At 34.0% G+C, this 12,534-nt stretch overlaps 1 protein-coding gene across 1 annotated transcript in view; it reads left to right on the forward strand.

Annotated features, from left to right (window-relative positions):
- The first annotated feature begins 3,311 nt into the window (after positions 1-3,311).
- The window catches only part of LOC129805329 (potassium voltage-gated channel protein Shaw-like), a 63,958-nt gene continuing 54,735 nt past the window's right edge, over positions 3,312-12,534 (forward strand). Inside the window, exon 1 of the mRNA XM_055853172.1 lies at positions 3,312-3,859. The gene's annotated coding sequence lies outside the window, so the exon portion shown is untranslated. The remainder of the gene's footprint in view (positions 3,860-12,534) is intronic.

Here is a 12,534-nt window from a genome sequence, read left to right on the forward strand (position 1 = left end):
ATGCAAAAAAAACTCACAAAAGGAATGTATATTGAGAATAATAATCTAATAATGCTTGTATATGTAGTATCGGTATCCTAATTTTTAAATTTAGTAACTGATATCTGGTGAATTTCAAGAAAATAGATTGTATCAGTAGATTGGGGTTAGGTTAAAAATTTTCGAAATGATTTTGTAATTTTATTTTCTTAATGTAGTTCAGGATTAATAACATCAAACACTGACAAAGATGAACCAACGCCAATACAATTTTGAGTATTCTCCTTTTAGACCATAGAGAGCTTTAATGAAACTCCTTAACCCTCTAACGGGTAAGACCGCCTCCAGGCGGTCTTCACAAAAATAACATTTACAGCGACAACAAAGGTTTTATTTATTTAAAAGTGCTATAGTGTCCTCGGTAATAGTCTTATAAACATCTCTTGAAAGTTTGAACTGACTTTGACTCTTCGTTTTGTTGGTATTCCCAGTTTTGTATGACAGGTCAGAGAGAAAGCAACAAAAAATATTTGTGCAAGAAAACTCATTTCCATAAAAATACAGATTTAAAGTTATCTGACTAAAATAAATTTATTTTTTACTGAAAGATATGTCATTCTACTTTGTATATTTTATTTAAAAAAAATTGAAAAAACTAAAAATGTGAATTTTGGAAGCAAAAAGAGTTTCAAAAAAATTTTAAATTATCTCACCTAGCGCCTAAGCTAAAAAACATAGTGAAGAATGGATGGCTTTTTCGACTTTATTGGATCATAATTATCCTAGAAAACATTGTTTTAGAACTTTTTTTCGCATATTAAAGAAAACACCGTTAAAGGGTTAAACATTAAAAGTTTTAGGGATTACGAGCAAAGAACAAGGAAAATATGTGAAGAAAGAATATTAAAGAAAAGTACAACAAGAAATACCAATCAATTTTGTTTAATTTATTTACCACAAATTGTGCATTAGTAAAAGTTTTCAGAATAATTTTGATTCTCTGATCACGAATGTCATATCCGTCAAAAACCGATTTTCGTGGCCATTCGTCCGTTGTCATCGATATTTAATATCGATTTTCGAAAATTTGATATCGAATATCTGTGAACTTTTATTTTTAATTTTGATACCATTTGAGTATGTTTTAGCTGATATCAAAAGCTTTCCCAATGGTGGATCGCATTTTGATATTGCTCTACCTTCGCTCTACCTTTTGAAAATAACATGACCGGATCATATCTTTGGTGTATTTGAAGAGATTTCGCTGAAATTTTAGTATTTTGTATCTGGAATCGAGATCTTTCTGATTATAGATCGCATCTCGCCCTACCCCACCCTACTGTACTGCGACCCAAGCTTTACTACGCCTTATTTGACTGAATTCTATCTCTAATGTTCATTAAACGATTTCAATGAACTTTCTTTTCTTTCGTTGGCCATCTGTACTCAAACTATTTAGAAAATGACCAGTAATAAGCCCAGATAAGTTTATGGTAGCTGAGATTCTTTACAGGCAACCTCGGAGTGCTAGCAACTCAGAGTGCTTGAAAACTCTATTATGAGTTGAATTTTGAAGGTAATGGCGCTGGCACACCTTTTCAATTGCGTGAATTTCAACCGATTGAAATTTTACCTCTTACTCTTTCAAAGTGAAATAAGATATATGTGTCTCTTTATGTCAAATCAAAATTGAAATTGAAATTTCAATTTTCATGGCGCTGGCACACCTTTTCAATTTAGTGAAATTCAATCGATTGAAATTTTAACTCTTACTCTTTCAAACTGAAATAAAATATAGCTGTCTCTTTCTGTCAAATGAAAATTTAAATTAAAATTTCATTTTCAATTTCCATTTTAAATTTCATTTGACAGAAAGAGACAGCTTATCTGATCTCAATTTGAAAGAGTAAGAGGTAGAATTTCAATCGATTGAATTTTACTCAATTGAATAGGTGGGTCTGGATTTTAATAAATGACATAAAAAAAATTGAATAGGTGTGCCAGCGTCATTGAATTTTGAAAATTGAAATTGAAATTCAAATTCAAATTCCAATTTCAATTTTAAATTTCATTTTACAGAAAGAGATACACATATCTTATTTCACTTTGAAAGTGGAAGAGGTAAAATTGCAATCGTTTGAAAATCACTCAAATGAAAAGGTGTGCCAGCGCCATAAAAGATCGAATCGAGCCAATTTTCAATTTTATTCATTTCGACCGCCAAAAACAATTTGTTCGACGCGAGCCTTTACCTCTAAAATACAACACACAATTGAATTTTCAAACATTCCAAGTTGCAAGCACTCCGATGTTGTCTATAAAGAATATCAGCGGCCATCAAGCTTATCTGGACATATCACTTAATAATTTTCAAAGATATCAGAATATCTCCTGAAACATGAAACCACGCACTTTTGCAAGAGTACTTATGTTATTCATATTTTAAATCTCGAACTTAAAAAATTATTCTAATTCTGATCGAATTTAAAATTTGAATAAACTATTTTAAAAGTAATCAAAAATATAGATTAAACATTTAATTAAAGCATAAAATTTAATGACAAATTTACTAATTTATGATAAGTGTTCAAAAAATTGCACAAAATATTCTTTAATGGTTGGGAAGAGTACGTGAAACACAATCTAATTTAACATGGAATATCAAGAAAGAACATTTTAGAAAAATATTGGTTCAGAACTTCCCAATAAGAAGTTTCAATAAGATTTACTCAACAATTTTCTTTATAGATCTTTTATTGATAAAATCGCTAAAATATTTCTTTGATCTTTTAATAACGATTTTGGGAGACTTTGTACTATTTGTAGCATCAAGAATAAATTACTTTGAAATTTCCAATGCACTTTTACGACTGTTTTCGGCCAAGAAAGTTGCAATGAATTATTTTACAGTAGATGTGAGCTCCAGATGAGATTATAGAAAAGTTTCATTGGTAAGTTTACCACATTATACGGACCAGATGGAATTTGAAGTTAGTGCAAGAGGTAGATAAGCAGTCGAGCACATATTTTGTTCCCATCTTTCTCGTAAAGAGACTGAACGTCTGCTGACCTGATATGGGCTGGTGTGGGTAGGGAGAAGGATGTTTTTTGGTGGTCTGAAGTCTGTTGGAGGTGACTTTTGGTAAATAAAACAAATAACACTCGATAAGGTTTGAGAAAGAAGTACTCTGCTGGCGAGAGTCTTTTCCGTGAGTGGGACATGCGCAAGACACTGGCAGGATGTGGGTGGGAAAGGTGAGGAAACCAGTGAGTATTGCGTGTGGATGCTGACTCTGTGTGTGATGGGGATAAATCTGTTTCTGAGTTGGAGGCGCTCGCTGTACTGCTAAATCATTTAGTAGAGTTCTGTGCAGAATGAGGCGGCTACTTTCTTTGCCTTCCACCGACAACATCATACAGCAGCATCTTTAGACTGTCGTCGGATGCTGAAGCGGTAGGATCTCGTGTGTCTTTCCGATTCTTCTTCAAAGTCGACAAGTACTTTTTGGAGAAAAAAAAACTTTTTAAATTTACACCACAAGCTCTGAATTTCCGTTACAACATTCACCAAGCATCCGGAAGTCTCGTAGCTCCTTAACGTTTATTCTCTTGAGTTGGGTTCTTGTTGTACTAGCACACTTCTATTTGAAACATGATCTAACAACGTGGGTGATTCTTCGTTTGTGAGTGGAAAAACTTTTGCAATTTATGCTTGTTAAAATACATACATTCCAACCACGTTTGGCTGCAACTAAACGTGGTGATTTCCTCCTTCACTCAGTCAAAGAGTGATTCTTGTGATTTGTGTCGAATGAAAAGAGAATAAATTACTCACAATTTGTGCTAAAGAGTGTCCAGGTGGAAAAGTGATTAAGCCAAGGTAATTTACACCATTAAATCCCCAAGTAGCTAATTAAATTGCAGTGTAAGTCGTGCAACACAAAAACCTTTTGGCTCCTTTCCCCAAAAAATCATCCCTAAATCTTCTTAATTACAAAATAGGCTAAAAGTTCACAATGGATTGTGACCTTTTCAATCCCAATGTAACAAACCCTAAAGTTCAGTGACTGAAGTGGATCTCTTGGAAGAAAAATTACCCAAAAACCTTTCATTCTTCTGAGACTGTGGAATTTTTCTTTATGATTAATAATATCTCACCATATCTCACAAAATATGAAAACTTATAATTAAAATTGTTTTGTGATTAGAATTTATGTTCTCATCGTCGTATCTTAAGACAGAGGTTCTGAAGGAGATAGGGGATGAAAATAGATGAGAATTGTTCATTAAGTATACTTTTACTGCCCACCGTTATTACCAGTTATTACTCTTTTATTGTGTAACTTTTATAAGTAATAGCTAAGAAACTAAATGGATTTTTATCTAGCACCCTAAATAGGTTTTCCAAACTGTTCTCACATGTTATATATCACGTGCAACTATACAATTTGAATTCAATTAACCAACATTCAAGCGATTTTGCATCGGTTTCACCGGTGCAATTGATTTCAATGAGTTGAGTTGTATAACAATTTAATAATGCAAATCGCATAATTGGCTGCCAATTATCAACAGAGCACAGGCAATACCCAAAGTGATTAAATTTATTAGAAGACTCTGGATGAAAATTTCAAACTCTCTGGAAAGTTTTCAAGCAATCTCCTTGATTGCATTTATAGTTTCTGCATCTCAGAATCAGTTAGACAACTACAATTAGGAAGGTCTGGTATAACGTTGAAAATAAAAAAAAATGGGAAAGCAAAGTGTCCCATGCTTGGCGAAATGTTCGAACTCGTGACTTGGATGATATATCTTAAAAGTGCTTTCGGATAATTTACCAATTTTCGGTTAACAACTGATTTGACTCCATTCGTGAGGAATACTTATATTGATTTTCGGACAATAATTACTTATCGGTTTATGTCCGGTACATAACCATTTTATTACCGGGTTATAATTGATTGAACCGTATCATAATTATAAAAAATTTTTAGACATTTAAAGCGATCTCATATATGATCCTATTCGGTTGAGAAATACGTTCTCTATAGCATTTTTACCCTTGACATTGAAAATCCGTTATTATTACGAACGTTACAGCGGTTTGGGGGTAGCCAAAAACCAGAAAGCCAAAAACCCGAACATCAAAATCCCGAAGGGGCTAATATCCTGAAAGCCAAATTCCCGAAAGTCAAAATCCCGAAAGCTGAAATCCCGAATGTTCAGAATCCTGAAGATAATGTCTATTAAGAATAATTTTCCAAGACACAGAAAATTTCTTTACCTCCAGCAAGCGCAGGTGTAATCGTGGGTGTATTATGACACTTTTAAGAATTCCGGATTTTGACTTTGAATTCCGGATTTTGGTTTTCGAGATTTTGATCGGGACCGATAGCGGTTATTAGGTAATATACTTAATTTTCATATGTGGACGATATGTCCTCCTAGGCAACCTCTAAAACATATCAAAAAGGAAGAAAATCGTACGATGAGTTTTTAAGTAATCCCAATAAATATGATTGCGGTGGTGAAGAGGAGGGCTGGAGGAAAATGAGGGACATATTAATGATGTGGAAGGTCGACTTATGATGCGTGGATGTTCCTCCGTACATCCTCTACATCCCTACTCTCTATCTCTAACCATTTGATTTTTAGAGGTGCTAATATACAAATGGATAGACGAACAACAGCTTGACGCCAAAGAACTTGAAAATTTAGATTACCAAAATATGACCGTTTTTTTCGAAATTGGAACAGGAAGTATGTCAGCCACCACAGGGATGAAGTGAGAAGTAATTTTTTTTTTGTTAGAGATTATTATTTCTTATTGATTCATTCCTCTCAGGACGTTTTACAATTAAAGACAAAAGGAGCAGCAAAGCGTACTAGGCTTTGCGAAGTGCTCGAATTCATGACTCAGATGCTATGCTTCAGAAGTACTTTCGCATCATTTATCGTTTACAGGTTCTCAACCGATTTAAACCTATTTGTAAAACACTCGATATATCCCACAAAATAATTTTAAAAGTAATAAAATTGTTTTTCAGACAAAAATTACTTATCGGTTCACGACTGATTTGAACGGATTAAGAAATCACAAAAAAAACATTACCTTAAATAACTTAGTATTAGGACTAATATAATTGAATTTCGAATAAAAATTAGTTATTGGTTATGAAAAACTCGCACGACGAGTTTTCCATCAATTTAAAAAAAAACACATGGTTTTGGAGGGACAGTGGAGTGGTGAGGGGAAAATGAGGGGCATGTTAACGATCCTTAGGTTGACTTATGGGAGGGGTCCCCCGAAGGTTCCAAGTCGCTATCTCTTACCATTTGGCCTGTAGAGCTGGCGACAGACGGACAGACGGACAGAGAGCATGGCGCTATTTCTCAGAAATCGTCTGAAAAAGAGTTTTTACGAAAAGTGGTCTCCGGGGAGTAGAGGGTGGAAATTTGGGGGGGGGGGGGTGACAAAATCGAGGGATTATACACTGCTCTCTCCGTGGAGTTCGAACAGTAACTACTGCTGCAACAGCTGTAATACAATCGGTCAAGGCTCTATAGACGTAACTTGAAGTATATAATTGCGAAGTCTGAAAAAAAACTACACAGTTTGTAAAAAAAAAATATTTTTTTGAACAATAAAAGAATGGCGGATTAGTCTAGGAAAGGACCACAAATATGTAGGTATTGTTATGTTACCATGGTAGACTTATGGGGTAATCCCTAGAAGATTGCCAGTTGCTTTCTGTAACCACTTGTTCAACACCTGCAGCCAGACGGACTGACATAGAAACATCGTTTCGTATTTTTCCAAAAATTGTCTGAACGACAGAGACATGTATGTCCAATAAAATGAATCTTTCAGAAGTGAAAGGTGCAAATTTAAAGGACTTACGAGTATATCTACTCTGAAAAAAATGTTTTGTTAAACGAACAAATGGATTTTGTTGAAATTTTGTCAAAAGGACGTTATTTACGAATTTGACAAAACTTTTCTTGCATTTTATATGGAAAAACACACTTTTCACAAACTTTTAACAAGATCCAGTTGGCCGCCGATTTGACAAAATTTTTCCATATTCTGTATGGAAGAACATCCCTTTTGCAAACTTGTCTTGTTAATTTGACAAAACATTTTTTTTTTCAGAGTATATAACACTTCTTTCTATCCATCTCTGTGGAGTTCGAGCAATAACTAAAATTAGCAATACTACATTTGATAAGAATTTTTGCAATGTATGGTGTGTACAATAGATAAAATAATGTAAAGCTATATGTTATACAAAAAAAATCTTGTACATTTTTCCTATTATTAATAGAGGATTCAAATGTTTTAAATTAAAAATTCAACAGATTTGTGTAATTCTGCACAACTACTCCTCATTAATTTTTAATGACGTACCATTTTCAAATAGTATTATTTACCAACCACTATTTTATAAACATGGAGTGAAACAAGTATTTTTTTACTCATCATAGCAATTGAGGAAATTGTTGAAGTATCCGAGTTAATAATAATAAAAATATATTATATTTTACTCTATATCTTTGCTAATACTTTCTACTGGTCTTTTTCTCATAACTTACTCTTCTTAAAGACCATATACGAAAATATTTCAAGAATTCAGCAACTTCTTGCAGTGTTGACGATTCAATGATGTGAGACTCAATGCTCTAGATGAGATGCTGAGAGAAATTGTGGTCATTTGAGGGAAATTGACTCAATAAATTGTCCCACATATCCCACAAATTTTCCCTCTCAAAAAAAAAAAAAAATTGTCATTATTATTCACACGACAGACAATTCGTCTTTAAATGATCTTAAAGCATTCAACTTGACTTGAAGCTCGGTTGTGCATAAAAGTTTAATTCGCTTTGTAAATCACTCATCATAAAATTTCCATCATGGTGTGGTCTCTTGAGTGTTTCCATTATACTTCTGCCAACCATCAGGGATGATGGAGGGTTAGTTGTTTTGCCTGTTAGGGCAAAAGAATAGAAATGGAACATATGTAATCGATATCTGGCGAACTGAGAGTGTTCATTGAAAGAGAACAACAAATCTATATTTACAATACTATCCCTGACTCTAAAAGTATTATATTTTTAATGGGTCACTTTTTCATGTGGCTTTTCCTTCTGTTTTCTCTGACTTTATGTTCACGTGTGGTTAGTTTGGATTCATTTGAATCAAATTGATGTATATAAATGCAACTAATGTGCATACACCAAAAACTTTTAACATTCAATTGAGCTGAAATATTTGAAAATTAGCAATTTAATACTATGCAATATCAAAAGTTTCCGGTATTAAACTTTTACGTTTCTATGCTTAAATTAAGTTATCTAGTATATTTAAATTCTTCCGATGTGAATGAATCCAATTTATTTTACTGCTCGAACTCAAAGAGAGAGCAGTTATATAATCGTCTTTTTTTTCAACTTGTCACTATTCTGGAGCTTAAATGGTAAGAGATATCGACTTCCAGTCTTCGATAACCCCCAATAACAAAAACAAAATCTATGGACGTTTTTCCCCCTACCCATCCCCCTCTATCCCCTCAAAAACCATGTTTTTTGGTTTTTCTCAAAATTGGCCCATTCATACCTATGACCGGAAAATTCGCCATTTTGAATTATAGAAAGTCAAAGGTCAACCACTTTGGAAGGCTCATTTTCAACCGATTTGATTAAATTTGGACCTTTTGGAAAAGTATTGAAATTTCGAACCCGGCTGCAGTAGTCTTCATCGGTAATGAACCGGTTAAGTACCGATTTTTTAATAATTTTACATCCCCAATATTTAATATTCTCTAAAACTATTTTTTTCGGTTTTTCTCAAAATTGGCCGAAGCTTTTTCAATTATTTTCGGATATGTTTTAGAGCTAGTCCAGGTGAATATTTCCCCAAACATACCTATGACTGGAAAATTCGCCATTTTGAATTATTGAAGGTCAAAGGTCAACCACTTTGGAAGGCTCATTTTTCAACCGATTTGGTTAAATTTGAATTATTTGGAAAGATATTGAAATTTCGAAGCCGATTCCATCGGTCTTCATCGGTAATGAGTCGGTTAAGTACCAATTTTTTGATTTTTAAATGCTTTTGTGATTTATGAATCAATTTGATCTCTAGTAAATCAGTGATTCCAAAAGATTATGCAAAAAGCTAATTAACGGTGAGCTCTATCTCGTGAGTTGGAGCATTCCGCAAAGCTGGGACGCTTTGCCATCTCTTCTTCTTAGGTTCAAACCAGCCGCGAATAAATTTTCACCTTTTATTTTTACTGAAGTTTCGTGACTGTCCTTTACAAGTCATAATACTAAATGGTGAAGCATGTTTTTTTTTTATGTAATTGAATTCGAAAACACCACTAACAATTTCTGATTTTTTTGGATATGATTTAAAGACTATCTATCGGCATATTTGTCTATATATCAAAAAATCGATTCAATCATTGGATCTTTCATTGTCAAATATTGTAGTCTTCTACAAACTATTGCTCAGTCGGAGTGGATAAGGGTTAATTGAATGTAATGGACAAAATATTCGAAATTTCACACTGCTTAAATAGGTTTACGGTTTTGGAGTAGTTTTCTGATAATTTATGAATCGGTTTAATTGGTAATAAACTGATTTATACCCAAAAACCATGAGAAAGGTTAATTGACGGCTAGGTTTATCTCTAGTTTGAGCATTATACAAAACTAGGATTTTTGAAATGTAATGTAATTATAAGTAGCAAAGAACAAATAAGTAGTAAAAAGTGAAATTCGGTTCACTTTGGTATAATATTTTACAAGTACCGGTCAATTTTTATAATCTAAAATAATGATAATAATAATAATAATATTGCTGGCACAACATTTCATGAAGGAACTAGGCCTTCCCGCAAGGGCATTTCTAGACATGCATTATTATTTTTTCTTGTACGGGATGAGGTTGTCAGTAACATGCCACGTGGAATCAAGTGCAGTGGAGCTCACTGGATGCAATCTGAACACCTTTAACGCCAGAAAAATTCCTGGTAACCTAAAGGGGATTCGAACCCGGGATACTTGCATCATAGAGCGAGTGCTCTACCACTTGACCCATTGAGTGCCCTATAATCTAAAATAGTTATAGATAAAATGAAAACTTCTCTATTTCCCCATTACGAAAACTTACGTGAAAATCTTTTATCTTTTGAAATTTTAAATTGAGTACTTATCAAATTAGATTTTTGCTTACCACATTTAATTTTTACCTGCTTGTTTTTTACAGTACTACAATAAATTGACTGTTAAATTCTTCAAGTTCATTACCTAAGAATGCTTCTATCACTTCTAAATCAACTGTTTTCATTTTTGCTATAAAAGATAGGAGGGTGGAAAGATTTCTAAAATTCTTTTCAGTGTGAACCTCAAGTATTTTCCCGTACTATAGAGAGTATTTTTGAAATTCAAAAGTAACATTCAAATGAATCACATTTTCGTGGAAAACATGATGAGGGAATAGAATGCTGTCTTGTCTTCTTATTACACAGTACACACCCATCGAGAACGAGAGATTTAAAATGGCTTTTCCTACCACTTGAAATATTTCCCTGGAATGTTCAGAAAAAAATTCTCCCTACCTATTATAGACAACAAGTATATTCCCCTTTTTTTCTTGTTCTTCCCAAGGGTACTCAATGCAAATCCTCTCCTTGATATCTATTGCGATTCTGTCTAAAATAACTCAATAACATTTATTTGCTATTTTATCGAGTCACATAGTTAAACACCCTTAGCATCGAAAAAGAGCCCCCCTTGAGGCCTGAGTATGTGTGTTATCTATCGATGGGGAGCTTTATCAGCCACCCATTCGTCTCCAGAAGAAAAGATTCAAAATGCTGTGTTTTCATGCCACCCTTGTGTGAAGGGTATATGATGAGCACTGACAGAAAACCGACAAAGAAAATTTATTAGAAACTTCCTTTTTCCATATCGGTTTACGAAAAGAGAAGAAATCTTTACACAGAATCGCGGCTTTTTTTTTTTAGATTCTACAACATTCTCTCTTGGGAATCCATATTGGTTGGCCTGAAGATGTAGGCTATTATTAGGAATGTTTCAGATTAGTAAGGGTTAGGAGTTTCGGTTCTTCAGGACATTATAGGGTTGCAGATTTTTCATAACTCTTTTTTCTGTTCTAATAAAGAATATTTTGTAGATTGAATCACCTAGTGTCGTAGGAGCATTTTGGCAACTGTTCAGTAGTAGAAATTTAAGTATTAATTTTTTTTTACTATTTGGCTATATAATAATTAAAAGTAATAATGTTTATTACTAAATATATAATGAAGTAGGGGGAGATGGGGCTACATTGATGTACGATTTCTTCATATATTTCTAAATAAACTGAACCATACCATTTGTCAATGAGGACACAAAGGAGGATGCAAATTACCTGTAAAAGGCAGATGGTTAAGCCCGATGTCCACTTTAAACTATCCAGGCCTCAGAAAACCTCTTAAAATATGATATGTACCTGTAAAAGGCAGATGGTTAAGCCCGATGTCCACTTTAAACTATCCAGGCCTCAGAAAACCTCTTAAAATATGATATGTACCTGTAAATGTATTCAGGTGTTAAAAAGGGAACTTCAGAGCCGTAAATCCGGCTAGAAGCGATCGCGAAACCACAATCTCTGGAGACCTCCGGAAGGCAGAGTGAGGTTATGATGAAGCGGCAACGTGATTCTCAGGAACAAAGACGAAGAAAATTGCCCTTAAGATGCACCTTTTTTGTGATTCACAGTTTTCTCAACACAATAAGACACCCGTTTTTTCATGCAAACTATTTTTTAATTTATGAAAAGCAAAGATTTTATTTTTTATAACACTGATCGCACTAAATTTATCATGAAGTCACTGACGGGAAAAGAGGAAGCCACTCTCTTTTTCCCCTCTTTTATACCCCTTTGGCAGTCGATAGTCCCGCCCGGTGCCACACACGCACACAAAGAGAAGACGTCAAAAAACATCGCCACCCGACTGACCTGGTGGCGGTAACACCATTATTTAATTTCGATTTACAATTGCTTTGTCTATCTAAATTATATTACCTTAAAGCCAAGTTCCTTTAGAGATATGCAAAAAATCGATTAGCCCCATTGCTAAAAATAGCCCAACCTCCCTCTACAATCATAAACTTTTACTTGTAATTGAAAGAAAATCTGTGAAAATAGTATTTTTGAACGAGGTAGGGTAAGATGATGTATTCAGGACCCAAAAATCCCGAAAGGGCCAAAATCCCGAAAGCCAAAATTACGATTTCTTAAAAGTGTCATAGCTACACCCACGATTGCACCCGCGCTTGCTGGAGGCAAAGGGAATTTTTTTGTGGCTTGGGAAATTATTCTACACATTATCCTCCATATAATTTCATCCCGTTCAAGATTTTGAACATTCGGGATTTAGGCTTTCTGGATTTTGGTCTTTTTGGGATTTTGACTGCCTCCGTTCAGAATCATGTCTATTTTGGAATTTTGAGATTTTCTCACTGTTTCTGATAGTCAAATACGAA

Source organism: Phlebotomus papatasi, chromosome 3 (assembly GCF_024763615.1).
Source record: "Phlebotomus papatasi isolate M1 chromosome 3, Ppap_2.1, whole genome shotgun sequence".
Classification (NCBI taxonomy): domain Eukaryota; kingdom Metazoa; phylum Arthropoda; class Insecta; order Diptera; family Psychodidae; genus Phlebotomus; species Phlebotomus papatasi.